The following is a 15,397-nucleotide window of genomic DNA, read 5'->3' on the forward strand; positions in this document are numbered from 1 at the left end:
CAAACTAACTGAATTGCATTCATTGATGTTTCTAGTCTCACTGGCAGTATTTTTACCACACTTCAAGTCCCCACTGTGGACAGCGTAACAGTTGTGCAGACACTTTGCTTTCTTAACACATTTGAAAGCCCCAATTATTTAAAAACATTTGGCATCTTTCACTACTGTTTTATTGTCCTTTTTTTTTTTTTTAAGGGGCTGCAGTGAGGAATTTCATTTTTCAGAAGAATTATCTACTCACCACTATTCCAGAGGTCACCTAATAATTCTATTACAACACAACATATTTAGCATATCGCCATAATTTGGTGGCTCTTTCCGTACCACTTAAGGAGCTGCTTTCTCTGGTTACTGAAGATATGTCTCATACTCAACTGTCACATGAGCAACTGAAGAAAGATGCACAGAACCAAGGGAGCAGAACTTTCAGACTGGCCCAGTACCGACTGTCGTAAGGAACACACCCAAAATGCAAACTCTTATCAACTGCTTACTAACTCCATCTCCACTTGAGATGTTTCAAAAACACAATCTGTTTCAAAAGCACTAAAAGTGAAGAAATACAGTACGTTCATATTTACCCAAGGAGAACATAAGGATATATGATGTTATTTTCTCCTCATATGGGAACTCTGGAAATGAACGTTACCGCCCATCAAAACACTTTTGGCTAAACCTTTTTCATTCAATAGAATGTTATCAAAATTGCAAGTCTTAGTGAAGATATCTTGCATTTAGGTAGGGTAGGTTTCTGAGGTCTCAGCTGAAGTCACAGAGAAAAATCCTAAATAAAGAAAGACCAGACCTTGGGAACACGAAAATGGATGTCTCAACAGCTCTGCTTCACAGACACTGGAAGGTTTGATCTTGTTCCAATGGGGAATTTCAAAACCTTAAAGGCTGTTGCAAGACTGAGTTCATTGTTCCTCAGCCAGCTCTTGTTAGCATAGTCATAATAATCATAACCAGAGATTTATGTACTGTCTTTTATCCCCACAGAACTTAAAGCAATTTGCAAGTGATTGCTGCCACAAAAAACATGTATGAAAAAGAAAATTCTCACTCACACTCCTCACTAAGCAAAAGAGACCAGTCTGCACTGAAGCATGACAGCTGTTGAAGAAATCACAGCGTTGCGCTTTAAGAATAAGCATGAGGAAAATATAGCAACTAATTGAACAGCAGAAGAGTTTTAAATAGGCAAGTTATAATTATTATAACTGGATTTGGCTAGAAGATGAAAGCAAACAAGCAAGCAGTCTTGACTGAGAGGATCTGTGTAAAAATCAGCGCGTTATCTGCAATCTTGAGAAAGAATTCCAGTTGCACTTGCCTCTACAACCCCAGCTTTAATCAATGGGAACAGCAGTAGCTGCATGCAGATCATTGGAATGACTGGTTAAGTTACCACCTCACCATAAGCATCTTCTCAAAGACCACCAAAAGCAGAAGTGAAATGTCACAGCAGCAGTGCAGTTTGCACATCAGCTACTACTGCTATCATAGACATGAAACTGGATTTTTAAATTATTATAATTTTTATTTTACTGTTAAATACCAAACTATTCAGCTCTTTAAAGAATTTTTGAAGCAGAGTTTTCATATCTATAAAGTCAAGCAGCAAAGAAGATGAAGACAGTTGACATGATGTCTAATGAAAAGACCTTTATCATTCACACAACTTCAGAGGATCCAGATGCCAATCTCGCATCATCTGGGGTTTAAATTCATGGAAAACTCCTGTGAGAGCTCCCATGGCTGCAGCTGGATTCCCAGCTCTTGATGTTTGCCAAGCACTTGAAGGAGATGCTGCAGTGCTTTCACATTGAAAACACTTTAAAAACTATTGTGTCAGAGAGCAAAGCAGAGAACACTCTGACAAGGAAGGAATTTCCAAGAATTTACTGAGTCAGGATTCAGCTTAACTCACAGCTTCTGAAGTGGAGCTTTTGCTTGGAGAAAAACCAACTGCATTGCAGCAGAAACAAAGACGAGCTACTTGTGAAGCAATACGTAGGAGAAATACAGCACCGTATACAGTGTATACTGTCTACAGCACTGTATACACAATACTCTTGCATCAGGTTTAGCTGCGTTTATGAAGTCATGTGTAAAACAACATGTAAAAGATTAGTCAAATCATCCTCTGAGACAGAGAGAGGGTTCAGAGGTGGCCTAAATAACATTCCTCCTGACAAAGAAAAAGCTAACTTTGTATGCAGACAGCTTACTAATAGACAAGCTGGACATCAATAGTTTGCTACTAATAGCAGAGCAAAGACAAAACCAAATCACCAGGCACAAATTTAGGGAGAACAAGTTTTCAGATGAGAGATGTTACCAGAATATTTGATCAAGATGATCAAGACAAAGCAAAATAATTTTAATGTAGTTTTAAAATATTAATAAGAACGTTGCCATTGATAAGAAAGATGTCATTTGAAATCTTTATCCATAGTAAATACAATAGCTTAGTCAGATGAGATTCTCAATAAAATTAAGGAAATTTATATATAAAATATACATTTTTACGTATTTGTACACTTACTAGAAGACATAGGTTAAATCTACCCCATAAACAACAAAACAGTATTTTGCCATGATGAAAACCTCATTTGACTGACAAAAATACAAAGCTTGCGGGTTATAATAAGAATGTACCTCTCATCGGAGGGAATGGTACCTTTCGTAACACAATAATTACCTATCAGTGAAGGGTAAAATAGCTTTACCCAGCCTACACACATTTACATTCTATAAGTAATGTAAGTAATTCAGGTGTTTATTTATTCACATGTAAGTAATTTACCTGTGTAAGCCTACACATATTTACATTCTATCCTCTTTTTGTTGCTCTTCCTTTTGTACCAGAATGACGGTGACAAACTCTAGATTTGTCCATCTCCTCAGTATCCTCAGTCAAAGGGGAATTTTAGAGGAGATTTAAAAGTTTCTGTGATAATGGAATGAGACAGTCACTACAAAAAGCCATTTCTGCTCCCTGACTGATACTGTTCAGTATATCTTGGCAGGAACTGATGCCTGAGTTTGAAATAGTTCGGATATGTCTTCTGTGTCTCTTGCCACGTAAAGTCTAGATAAAATGGTTTGTCTGTGTCATGTTTTTATTATTGCCTGTTTCATTCAAACCAGTAAAGTATATCGGGACTCGCTCTGAACCCAATGCTAGAAGTCACGCAGCTGAAGTGGTGCAACAAAAACGGAGAGAACAAAAACAAAAACACCACAGTTGAAAAAAAAAAAAACAACAACCAGAATAATGCCAGCACTGATAATCTCTCAACACGGGCAGGTTCACGACCACAATTAAGGACAGGGAAAGGTTTAGAAATGGTGAAGCAGCTTCAGACAAAACCACATCTTCTCAGGGAAATAGTTTCATATCTTCAATGATCTGCTGAGTGATTTCCAGCAGAGGAAACAGCAAACAGGGCCTTAAAAGTTTTTAATGCAACTCAAAGAAAAGAGGGAAATGGAAAGCAGACTCCAAGTGCAATTAAAAATGCTGCTTCCTTTTTTAACAAAAAGAGCACAAACATGCCCCTGCTCTGAAAACGGCACTGTTCTCACAGGAGGCTGGGAAGTTCCCAACAGCACGGTGAAGACTGCCTAATGTTTCTCATTAGAGGCTCATATGAATTCTTGGCTAGTGAAATCCCCAAGGAGAAATTAGTAAGGCTGGGTCTGGGTAGAAAGAGAAATTGAATTCTGAATGAATACTTCAGCAGTGTGTTACCAGATCTCCTTAACTACATTTGAAGTCTGTTTATCACACACTCTGACCCCTACCAAACACATTCCATATACCCTAAAGATTCACTAGCAAAAGGTGGCTTTGTATCACTAAGTTGCTGAAGACTGATGGACTCTTCAGCAGACTATTTGGTGATGGAGCTGAACTCAAAGCTGCTTAATCAGTTTCTCTTGTTTTTCCTTCTAAAGGATGGTGTCTGTCCGGTTACCCCTGGGAAGGGGGAGAGTCTCTTCTCTGTGTCCTTTATATAATTCCTGGGGCACTGTGCTTTCCTGCACACTTGCCTACAAAAAGAGTGAGATTTCTCTCTCAGACAAGAAAATCATGCTCCTCCAGCAAACCACAGGCCAGCTCAAACCCCTCTTCCACTGACCTTCTACCAACACTTACTCGTATTGGTAAGTGCACAGGGTTCAACGGCACATAGACTTGAGGCTTCACCGTTTGCAAGGCTGGGCTCTTGAACCTGACAAAGCCAGGAAAGCACTTAAAAGGACTGACCTCTGGAGAGTTTATTTGTTGCAAAAAAAGTGGTAGGATGAATTAGAGAATGAATTGGTTTCTGGTATGTATTTTGCCCACAGAAATTAATCCTGTCACTGCTAAAGCTCCCTCCCAAGAGCTTCTAAAGATCTTTGTTGTCCGTTTTCAACTAATGGGTGTTATACAAAGTTATACAGTGTTTTGAGAACTGAAGAAACTTGCCCCATCTCTCCAAAAATGAGTATCTAAAAACCAAAAACAACAACAAAAAACACCCCTTTTTTTCATCTGTAGACAACTTGCACCTAATTTCAAAAAGAAGCCACTATTAAAGCAAGTCCTGTTATGCAAATCCTCAGCATGAACCATACGACAGATGGCCCAGTTCCCTTTCTAGATGTGCACATGAACATGGCTAACAGTGCAATGTGATTTTATCTCAAGTTGTCTTTACTTACACAAAAAATGTGTAGAATTTCATTTCTTTCTCCATACTGACTATTCCATTTTTGGCTGCCACAGAAGAGATTAGCTGTTTGTTCCTACCGGCAGAGTTACACAGAGGCGGCACATGGCCATTAGCCAGTGTCATGAGCCAACAGCTACAATGAGGTACTTATCCCAGTTGTCCATTCTGTAGGAACAGAGACAGGGAAGCAAAGCCTTTTATTCATGCAAATAAACAATTTTACTATAGACTGTTAAATCTCTCATGCCAACATTCAGCCAAGTCTAAGACAACACTATATTTTAATCAGCAGTAATTGATCTGGTTGCTGATGGGAGAAACGCATGCTCAATGTGCACATGACACATCACTAAATCAAAGCTCTGGAGGTCAAGAATGATCAGAATCAACTGTTTCCATTCACCAGATCAAATAACTTGTTCTAGTTCCAGCTCAACAGAAGAGTGACTTAGTATTTTATCCGGCTCTGGCGAGGACAGCCTTCAGTCAAGTGATTTCATTACTTAATTACTGAAAATACCACAGCAGCCCAGCTATAACCACGACCAAACTGCACAATTCCTGCAGTTTAGTGACTTTAGAGGGGCCAAGACCAAACTCTCATTTTAATAAGAGGAAAGAGAAAATTGATACAAAACTGAAAACAACCCTAAAAACGTTTGGAAGAGATGAGTCCTCAAATTACACGGAGGAATTAAAGGGCAGAAGTGGAGGAAACAAAATGAACATACAAGAAACATGAAAAAATGTATCAAAGTATGTTATCAAAGTACAGCAGCAGCTTAGATGGTGGAAAAATTTTAGAAGATGGCATCAACTCCAAATTTTTTGGTAAACAGCAAAAATAAGAGAGACATGGAAAATTACATATAGTTAAGCAGCAAGTGAAGGTGTGAGATAAGGTACCTAAACTACAGGTTGTGTGCTCCCTGCGTTACTCTCACCAGCCAACAGCTAGTCCTGCTAAGAAATGCCCAGCATCCAAGGGATGCCTCAAAATTCAGGCGACTTTTAACATGGCAGCAAGAACTTGGTAACCACCACTACTTGCTCCTTAAAGGATAAAAAGGGTCTAGGTTCCCCCTGTTTTTTAGCTCGCTGCTGAAACAGATACAAATTTCTGGAGTTTATGAAAAGTTCCACATATTCAGGAATACAGACCTTTGTATTTAGCACCTGCAGTCCGACAAGCATCCTTAGGTCACTGAGGGATGGCTCCAGAGCTCTACCTCCCTTACATTGCACAGACCCTACTCCTGAACCCCAAATCTCTCAAGTAGGATCCATTCTGGGATAGACAACCCAAAGGCAATTGGCCATGGAGACAAAACTGGGACAGGAAGAACTTCAGCTGCAATTCACAGGCTGCCACAATGACATTTCGGCCTTTAAACTTGTTTTCAGATTTTTTTTCCCAGTTTTTCTGCTTAACTTGGGTGACAACAGCTGTGGGTTTGGGTTTTATTTCACTTGAGACTTTGTAGATGTGATCTTCCAAAGAAACCAGGCTTTTCTACCCCAAAAAAGTTTAAAATAGTCAAAACCAGGCCAATTTTCATTTCAAGGCTGCCTTCAGACTTTGTGCATGGGTTGGGTGATGCAACATCAAATTTTGTTTGGACAAGATTTCTATCCTTGCAGTAACGAAGAGCAGAAGACAGTAAGTGGTCTTCATTGTGGAAATGTTAGCACCTGGGCAGTTTCAGCCTGACCATTCGATTTTCTTTCTGCTTTTCAGTGTTTCAGCACATTGTGAAAAGCACATAGGAATCTGCCTTCTTGCCAGTAGCTGAAGGAATCACAATCACCCTTAACAAGTAAAGCAGGCTAAATATAGACACAAACAAAAAACATTATAGATTGCCATGAATTAATTTACTTGCATGTTACACAAGATTAAACAACAAACAGAATTGAATTCATGGAAGTGACAATGATTCTTTAAAACCTTAAAAAGGGTTGAGTTCCGCATTGCAGTTGAAAGCAACACTGGTTCTCATGTGAACAATGTATTTTGCAAATATGTACTTGAATATGAAATGATAAAATTTTTACTTGATATAAGATAAAAACTTTTTGTTATGACCCTTTTGGAAACTAGAAACAATTAAGTGACAACTTTTACAATGCTGTGGAAGAATCAGATGACTTTTTTTTTTTTTTTTTTTTTTTAATCTGCAATTTTCCTTGGCTGGTTGAATAGTTTTCCCTCTGTGCAGATTCCCCCCCCCCCCCCAAAGATCTCTCCCCAGTTGAAACAGGCCAAAATATAATGAATCTCATGCAAGGCTACATATTCCAAGATTTTCAAAAAGTTGCTTATTTTATATTAAAAAAAAAAAGCAGCTCAGAGTTAAGAACTCATTATCAGACATACAGAAGGTAGAAATATAATTTATTATTAGCAGCTGCTGAGAGGCAGCTGTGTAAACTTTCTCCTGAATACTGAAGGTGGGTTGAGCAAGAGTTTGATTTACAACACCAAAACCTCCTTAGTTGTTCACTCTGCCATATATATGTCAGAGAATACCACGGAAAAATTCTGGCATGCCTTCAGTTTAAACCATTAGTATAATACTTTGACTCATGCATCTCTCACACTATAAATGTTTTGCTAATATGATACAGTGTTCGAGATGAGGATGAATCGTCACTGTAAGCAGAATTTGCATTCCACTTACAGAACCACCCTTTGTGTACCCAGATAGCTTTTCTTGGGTCGTAGGTCAATACTCTTAGTGAAAACTAACTTTATAAATGCAAATCTATTATTAAAACCAGGCAAAATGTATTAAAAGGACGTTCACCTTCGCCTTAGTTTTTTCCATTGCATCAGGGACAGAACAGAGAATTAAGGCTATGATTATTTTTTGCTGCTCTGTGGACCAGCTCATTTCACACACAGCGACACTGTGACTTTGAACAGCCTCATGGAAGAGCAATCACCAATGGTTTTGATCATCAGCAATTTAAGCATAAAACCGAAGCAGTCGCAAACAGCTGAGAAGTTCTAGCTACTATTCAAAGCTCATTCTTTACCCATTCTGATCTGAAGCAAAAAAAAGACAGCTGATTTTGGGCCAAATTCAGAATAGTTTGGCCTGGAATAGTGCTGGATGCAGGAGCTTGTTCATAAGGCTTGTTTTTCCACAGAAAAAGAATAAATTGTAGAGAAATTTCCAAACCTTCTGCGTGCATTGCTAGAATAGCTGGATTACTTTAAGCCTTTTCTATTATTAATAAACTGCTTAATTAGCTTCAGAAACCAAGACACTTTCTAAAAATAGTTATTTAATGTTTGTATGTATAAAAGACACACCTATATATGTATTCATATATATGTATGTATGTATGAAAGAAGGAAAAAACAACACTCTCCCCTACTTAGATATCTACTATCCAAACATAAACTTAATTCCCCACCACCACCACAAAGTATAATTTTTCTGGAATATAGGAAGACTTTGGTGGCTGGTTACAAGTTGTGATCCTGATAACAGCAGATGTCAGCATTAAATCATCTGAGAGCAACTCAACTGACTCAGGTTCAATGCATTCATTGAAGCTTTATATAAAAACAGCTGCATTCAAAACATGAGCCAAAGTTTAATTGAAACTGGATAAAACCAAAATGTAAATTTACTGAAAGTTATTGCAGAAAAGCAATTTGACCAATTGCTTGTATAGGGTGAATGTGGCTCCTTTCAGGTGCCAGGAAACGATACTAACCTAAAGGAGGGCTACCTGCAGTTTTCACAGTCTGCAGAAAATCAAAAGAACCTGACTTGGATTCTTTAGGCAGCTTAATTTTAGGAATGTCTATATTCATGCAGAATTAAGCTGACTGACTACATCCATTTATTACAAAGTATTCACTTTAAGAAGTCTGCCACGTTTTTAAGCTCTACAGAAGAGGTTAGTGGTGTGCTTCCAGCTGTGTTATGCCTCATGCCACTATAGGATACTAAAACATGTCCTACAAATTACACAGCCCCTAGCGGATATGCTAAATCTATTTTCCAAGCCAAAGACTTCATTGGAAAGCTTCATTCCTGTAACACACTGGCCTTCCCTGCATCAGAGGGTTTTGTAAGACCCTTGCATCACACAGACCAGCTCAAGATGTTCTTAAAGAGACTGAAAAGGAACCTTTTCTTCAAGTAGCAGAAAAATAAACTCAGTCCTGTCCCTGGAAAATTTCAAGTAATATTGGGTTTCTTCTGCTCCCAAAGAAAAAAAGAAGTCAAAAATACTTGATGTGTTTTTAAAGAGTGTTGAGTACAGCACACTGGAACAGCTCCTTTCAACAGTTGCACTTTCAGACATCAGATATCCACAGATCTAGCTGAAGAGAAAGCCCAGGTTTTTATGACCCTACGTTCTTCTCTTACTCCCTTGGCTTCACATTCACAGCCTTTTCCTATACCTTTAGTACATTGCTTACTAGTAGATTTTATTGACTGCATGGCTAAAGAAATCTAAAGACGACACCTAAGGGTCACGTATTCCACTTTCAGATGACTTTCAGGCTCAGGACTAAACAGAGCTGAGTCTGCTTCTTTGATGAACTCCACACTACAAGTCAGTTTCAGCTCTCCCAGCATATAATTTTCTAAGTAATGTCCTTCCAGTTAAAGAAATATATGAATCTTCGTTCTGAATCTAAGCATGCTTGGACTTTGGGTAGCTCTGATCAGAAATGAATGCCTCAGATTTACTTCCAATTAAAGTAAGACTAATTAAATTTCACAGTTCCCTGTGGCTTTTTTTTCCAGATCTATGTGCAGCATAACAAACAGCTTCTTCAAACAATTTCAAGTAGCTGTGGTATGTTTGTAATTGTCTACCACAGCTCAGAACCATAAAAGGTATAATGCAATATTTTTTTCCATCCCCCCTTTTGGGGCATATTAAATAAAGGGATTTTATCTTGCTGTTGCTACTGCTCATTTTGGACACATTGCTGATCCCACTACAATTAACTTGAGTTTTCCCCTTCTGTCTCCACATCAGCATAAATGACAGGGCAGGCCCAGCAGGAGGGATATGCAGGGATAAAACAGCATTTAGCCACTAGCTATTCTAAGCGTGCGAAGGGATAAAGTCTTACATGCCACAAACATCTCGTCTCAAGGGACTGCTGGCTGGAGAGGGAATGAAGTCTTCTCATACCTCTGGAAGATGCACTCAGCAGTCTTGCAGCAACTTCAGCTGCTTAAGAAAGTGCAAAAGCATTCTGCGTTCACATTGGTGCAACTCTGCTGGGTGACCCTTAACTCGCTGCCTCACCCTAAGGCAACACGATTAGCTGCGGTTTAACTGAATTCTAGGTAGGCAGCTGGCACGGACTGGAAAAGAACCTGTGTAAACGTGGTATAAGAAGAGGTTTTCAAAAGCATTAAGTGGGTAATCCAATAAAGAGAAAGGGACTACACCAATTGCACAAGTGATCAAACTTGAAATAGCTCATTTTAAGAGAACGAGCAACTTGTGAAAGGAAGGATGTGAATTTCCATGACAAGCACCTAGCTGCCATCCCACAATTACAAGCCCCAAATGATGTCTGGCTTCGCATCTACTGTGTTCTCAGAGGTGCAAGAGAGAAGGGCTGCATTTATCACTCTGAGCATTGCTCACATACACACTGATTTATAGTTATATTTCTTCCAACAGCCTTAGCTGTGTTTTGGTCCAGGATAGATGGCCAGAAGAAACAAGAAGTCAAAATCAAACAGAGCTGAATATAAACACATGTTCACAAACGTCTGATTAAATTTATGATTTCCATTCAGATGTGCTATGTCTGTTTTACAAGGGCATTACAAAACAAATACTGAATTATTTAATCTAATTTTATGTTCCATGACGTCTGCTGTTGCCCCACTGTTAAATAAGGTCTGAAAATTCACCATTTCACCACACAGGAGCCTGGAAGAATTCTACCTGCTTTCCAGGTGCTGTATTTACATATCCATACCCTGCATAATCTTTCCAGAGGCAAAAATAGGCATTTGTGATGAGGATGTCTATAGCAATAATATTTGCATTTGTTTCTTTTTGTTACTATACAAAGAAAGCAGGAAAGAGTAAAGTTACTTATAGGTACAGCTGCACAATAAATCCTGTTCTGGAGGGATTTTGCAGTATGTTGAAATTTGGTTTCTTTCTGACTGGAAATTCTCCAAAGGAATGTTTTTCCATAGGAAAATGCTGATTCATCAAAACCAAAGCATTTAGCAATTGTAAAAAGCCAATTACCGTGGAAGCCTATCTTGTACTGGGAATGAGCCCAGGCTCCTGCCAGCTTGCCTACGTCTCTGTGCTGCACAGATGGGAAATCAAATCATTGTGAAACTAAAGATAAAAGGCTTGACACGGAGATAAAAACATGGACAGCCCATTAGCTCCTGCTTCCAACGTCCCCTAAGTTTTTTAATCCAACACAACCAACCTGGAGAAGTGCTAGGCTAGCAGAGCAACTGCTCGGGGTGCTCGGAGTGTGGATGGACACTGTTCATACTGGGACACTCAGACCCATTCCCTTCACCATTAATCCTCCAGAGAGAGCTCTTTTTCCCTTGCCAGAGAGTTTGGTATTATTCCGTTTTGGGGAAAATTCTGTTGAATATTAAACTTAATAAAGCTAATTGAAAGGATCATTCAAATATGCCAGTGGATAAGGACAGATCAAACAACCACAAAACTCACATCAGAGAGCTGCAGGTCAGAACTGGACCAGCTCTCAGACTTGCAATGTGCAGTTCTGGAAATCTCATGACTCTGCTTATCCCCCTTATCACCCTGTGAACGCCAGTGCACTCACTCACACCCACAGAAGCCAGAATGAGACAGGGCTCAAAATTACTGCTTGGGGCTCGCAGCCTGGGTGACAATAACTTGCAAAATAAAATTTACAGGGAAGGTCACAAAACATCTCTCAAAATCTAGCTAATTATTATTCTAGATACCAACACTACGGCAAAGAGCTTGCACTAAAGGATGATCTTGTCCCAGTAATAAGCACAGAACCAGTGTCTGTGTTATTGTGAACAGATCTGCCAGCCAGTACTCAGGTGAGAGCTCATGGCTCAGCACATCATTATGAGCAAATTCCCTTTTTCCTTACTAGCTCTTCGGATGCATTGGCACTTTCCAGGGCCATCACTGACTGCTCCTCAGTTGTTGTTCCCCCCTCCTTTAACAGCGCAGGGAAGGGCTGAACAAACTGCATGCTGAGAAATCCAGCTCTGTCTTCCCACTTTATTTAATTTGGATGATGCTATTCAGAGCTAGAGCCAGTAGCACCAGGGGACCACAGGAGCACAAAGCGGCAGACGCTCAACCTAAGCTCACCAGAGACAACATCAGCTCCTTCAGGAACAGGATTGTTATTATGGGCAAAAGTGTTTTCAGATTGGTGGTGATTTTAGATATATCTGTAAGACAGTAATTCAGTGCAGTTTTTGGAAAGTGGAGCTCACTACTCACTAAGCAAGCTGTCTTGCAGGGAGCATATGAATGTGGTGCCCCAGAATTCAAAACAACTGTCAGATAGCCTTAATGGGACAGGGGGAGTTTAATCTTCCAAATCAAAAACAAAAACAGTAAAATTCATGTACCCAGGACAGCATACTATTGACTTAAATGACTTGGAAGTTGCAGTTTCTGTTTTGTTTGGCAATTAGATCACGTTTTATCATTTAGATGCACTAAAAGATGTAATCATGAGAATTACTGTAATGGAATTAAGTATAGTTACTATCCACTAGCCTGTACCTGGGAAAACATCTCACAAATGCTCAGTTCTCAGCATGCAACTGAGAGGCTACGAAGTACAATTACGTCCATTATAATTCTGAATATTGACACATGCAGCCTCAAGGAACTTACTGAGTTTCTCACTAGTGTTAGAACCTGTACCTTCTAATGTGGCATCCAAATTATGTAATTGACAATTCATCCTATTTCTTTTTATCTTGTACTTGAAGTAGATTTTCGTGCTTGTCCTTTTCCAGTGTTCTGGATCCTTGCCTCTCCTGAGAGACCCCCAAAACGTTCCCTTATGGCTCTGAGATATCCATAAAGGAGAGGCTGGAGCAAAAATATTTTGGGGCTCTTAAGACATTGTGAAATGTCAGATCCACAGGATGACTATTACATAAAGAACCACAACCTGACTGTAACAAAGAAGAGCATTTCTACAATGATCTGAATCCCTTCAAATAAATATCTCTACATCCAAAAGAGAGACAAGGCACCTTTTCTAGAGGAATCCATCTCAACCATGCAGCTTCTTTCTCAAGAAACTTCTCTTTCCCCGTACTGACTAGAGAACCCTTCTGTTCACTCAGCTGTAGTTATCCTTTGTGAAACTGCTCTTTGGAAGCTGAAACAATAATGAAGATTACAGAGATAAGGAACACTTCAAAGATTCGGGGAATCTTGTCAGAATTTTGTGCAGCCAGGACCCTACAATGAAATCTATAGATTTAGTTTTCAGAAAACCTCAAAGCCCTCCAAGAGTGACATGCCAGTGGTCTCTACAAGGAACATGATTGAGTGCAACAGGCAGGGAGATAAAAGGAACAACAAAAACCTAGTAAGATTATAATGTAGGATTTCCACTGCTTGCTTCTAAACTCGTCTTATGTCAGAAAGTTTGACCTTTAGAGAATCGTTTCTTGGAACAACTCGTTCTGGAGCACACAGGGGAGAGGATGTTCTGACCCCTGTCCTGAAAATACATGAGCTTGGCTTGGTGCAGCTCAAGAAGCAACTCTAGTGGAGCTGCTAATGAACAGTTACCGCCATATATAATTGAATGCAATAATCCTTGAGGGAAAAATCACCAGGAAGGGGGGAGAAAATAATAATCAAAGGAACATTCAATCTAGCAGACTGACACTGGACTCCAATAAAGGAATATTTTTCAAAGCTTTATTTTGTTAAAGACACCCTGAAGCATAAATATAAAAATTGATGTGCTTTGCTAATACATTGCTCTTGTTCTGCTTGAACCAAAAATGCATCCATTAGAAAAGAGAAATTCAACCCCAGCTGAGCAGTAACCATAAATAAAATAGAAACCAGGATTAAATTCACTGATATTTGAGGTCAAAGTCTTCCACATGACTCTCAGGCATTGATCCAGAAGTACATAATTATGAGAAAGGAAATTCCTCCTAATCCTGTCAAGTCCTGACTCCTAATATCTCCATTGATTTTTAATCTTAGTTGTCCTGGGTATGATAGAGTGGAGCTCAGTTTTATCAGTTATTTACCGACATAGCCAAGAATAGCCTAGTGGTATGCGTTACAGCATACACGAATGTGAAAAGGACGTAAAAACAAGACAATTATCAATGAGTTTATGAACCTGAATTCCATGCATGCAATTTGAAATACATAGCCTAAAGTATAAAAAGAGTTCTGTCTTTTTAAAAGTAATGTAAATTTTGTGCAAAAAAGTAACAGACAAGAAAGGAACTTGCTCAATAAATAAAACCGTATTAAAGCCATGTACTAGAGAATTTATTGTGTCTTCCTCTGAAGACACTGACATGGTCCCTACCATTTGAGACAAGGAGCTAATTAAGTGTGATCACACGTCTCTGTGTGTAGACACGAAGAGGTACCTTTAGCACAAATACTTACAAGGACAGCAGGAGGCCCAAAGGCCACCCCATCTTGAAAATTTATGGAAGAAGTTACAGGAATAAAGTTACAGATTTCTCAAGGCTGCAGAGTATCCCTTTCTGTTGGTTACAAGGCATGCAGATGCCTTGAGATATAGCATAGCTATAGTCAACTGGCTCTGAAAATGAAGTGGCAGTAAAGATGTTTACTACCCTCTCATTTTAAGAGAGGTGATGTAATAGGATTTTAAAAGAACAGTAGGGAGCAAGGGCCTGCCCCAGTTAACCCTCTCAGGTGCACTACCTCGAGCAGACCGGCTGGTTGCCACAGGCAATGCTGGCTGAGATTTCTTCCTGTGGCTGCTCTTGGTTAAAACACAAACAAACAAGAACGACAGAACAGTTCACGGTCTCATGCCCTGTTTTCTGACTAACACAGATCCCACTGACAGCCATGGACCGGCTCCTGAGCACCAGAGCTGACAGGGTGTGCAGAAATAGTCCCCTGGGGCTGGAACCTCGCTGCAGAGGTGGCTGCTCGCTTGTTGCACTGCCAGCCCTGGTCCCCTGCGGTGTGAACAGCATCTGTGTCGCAGCTCATGCAAACGGCCCAACGTTAAATACCTGCTGGATCAATATTTTAAAGGATCTGCTCCGAGTTTCAATGCGGTGGTTGCCTCATCTTGGGAAAGCGGGAGAGAGCAGGACTGATGTTGTGATGGAAAGTTCTTTGGCTGACTTTGTGGGGGGTGGTTTCCATCCCTTTGTGGAGCTGTGGTTTATTTTGTTTCTTGTTCTGTTTCTTGATAGCTTGCCAGCGTCCTCTGGGATAGATTCTTCCTCAGCATTTTCTGAATCTTTGTCAGTACAGTCCAATTCCTTCTCCTCCCAGCTCTCATGCAGGCAATGACTCAGCCCTGGCTCTCACTTTCCCTTTGTTGAACTCTGTGACAATTTTTTCAGCTGCATTGCTATGCGGCCAAAAGAAGTATGTATGCACTGTGCCAAAAAGGAATTTCAAACAACAGAAAGAAA

At 39.7% G+C, this 15,397-nt stretch overlaps 1 long non-coding RNA gene across 5 annotated transcripts in view; it reads right to left on the reverse strand.

The window, feature by feature from the left end:
• Positions 1-15,397, reverse strand: part of LOC310904196 — a 90,830-nt gene that overhangs the window by 45,264 nt on the left and 30,169 nt on the right. Inside the window, exon 2 of one of the 5 annotated variants that reach the window (XR_014588110.1) lies at positions 14,987-15,361. The exons of the other annotated variants lie outside the window; for them this stretch is intronic. This is a non-coding gene — a long non-coding RNA (uncharacterized lncRNA). The remainder of the gene's footprint in view (positions 1-14,986; positions 15,362-15,397) is intronic. 5 annotated transcript variants of the gene reach the window in all.

Source organism: Anser anser (assembly GCF_964211835.1).
Source record: "Anser anser genome assembly, chromosome: 9".
NCBI classification, from domain to species: domain Eukaryota; kingdom Metazoa; phylum Chordata; class Aves; order Anseriformes; family Anatidae; genus Anser; species Anser anser.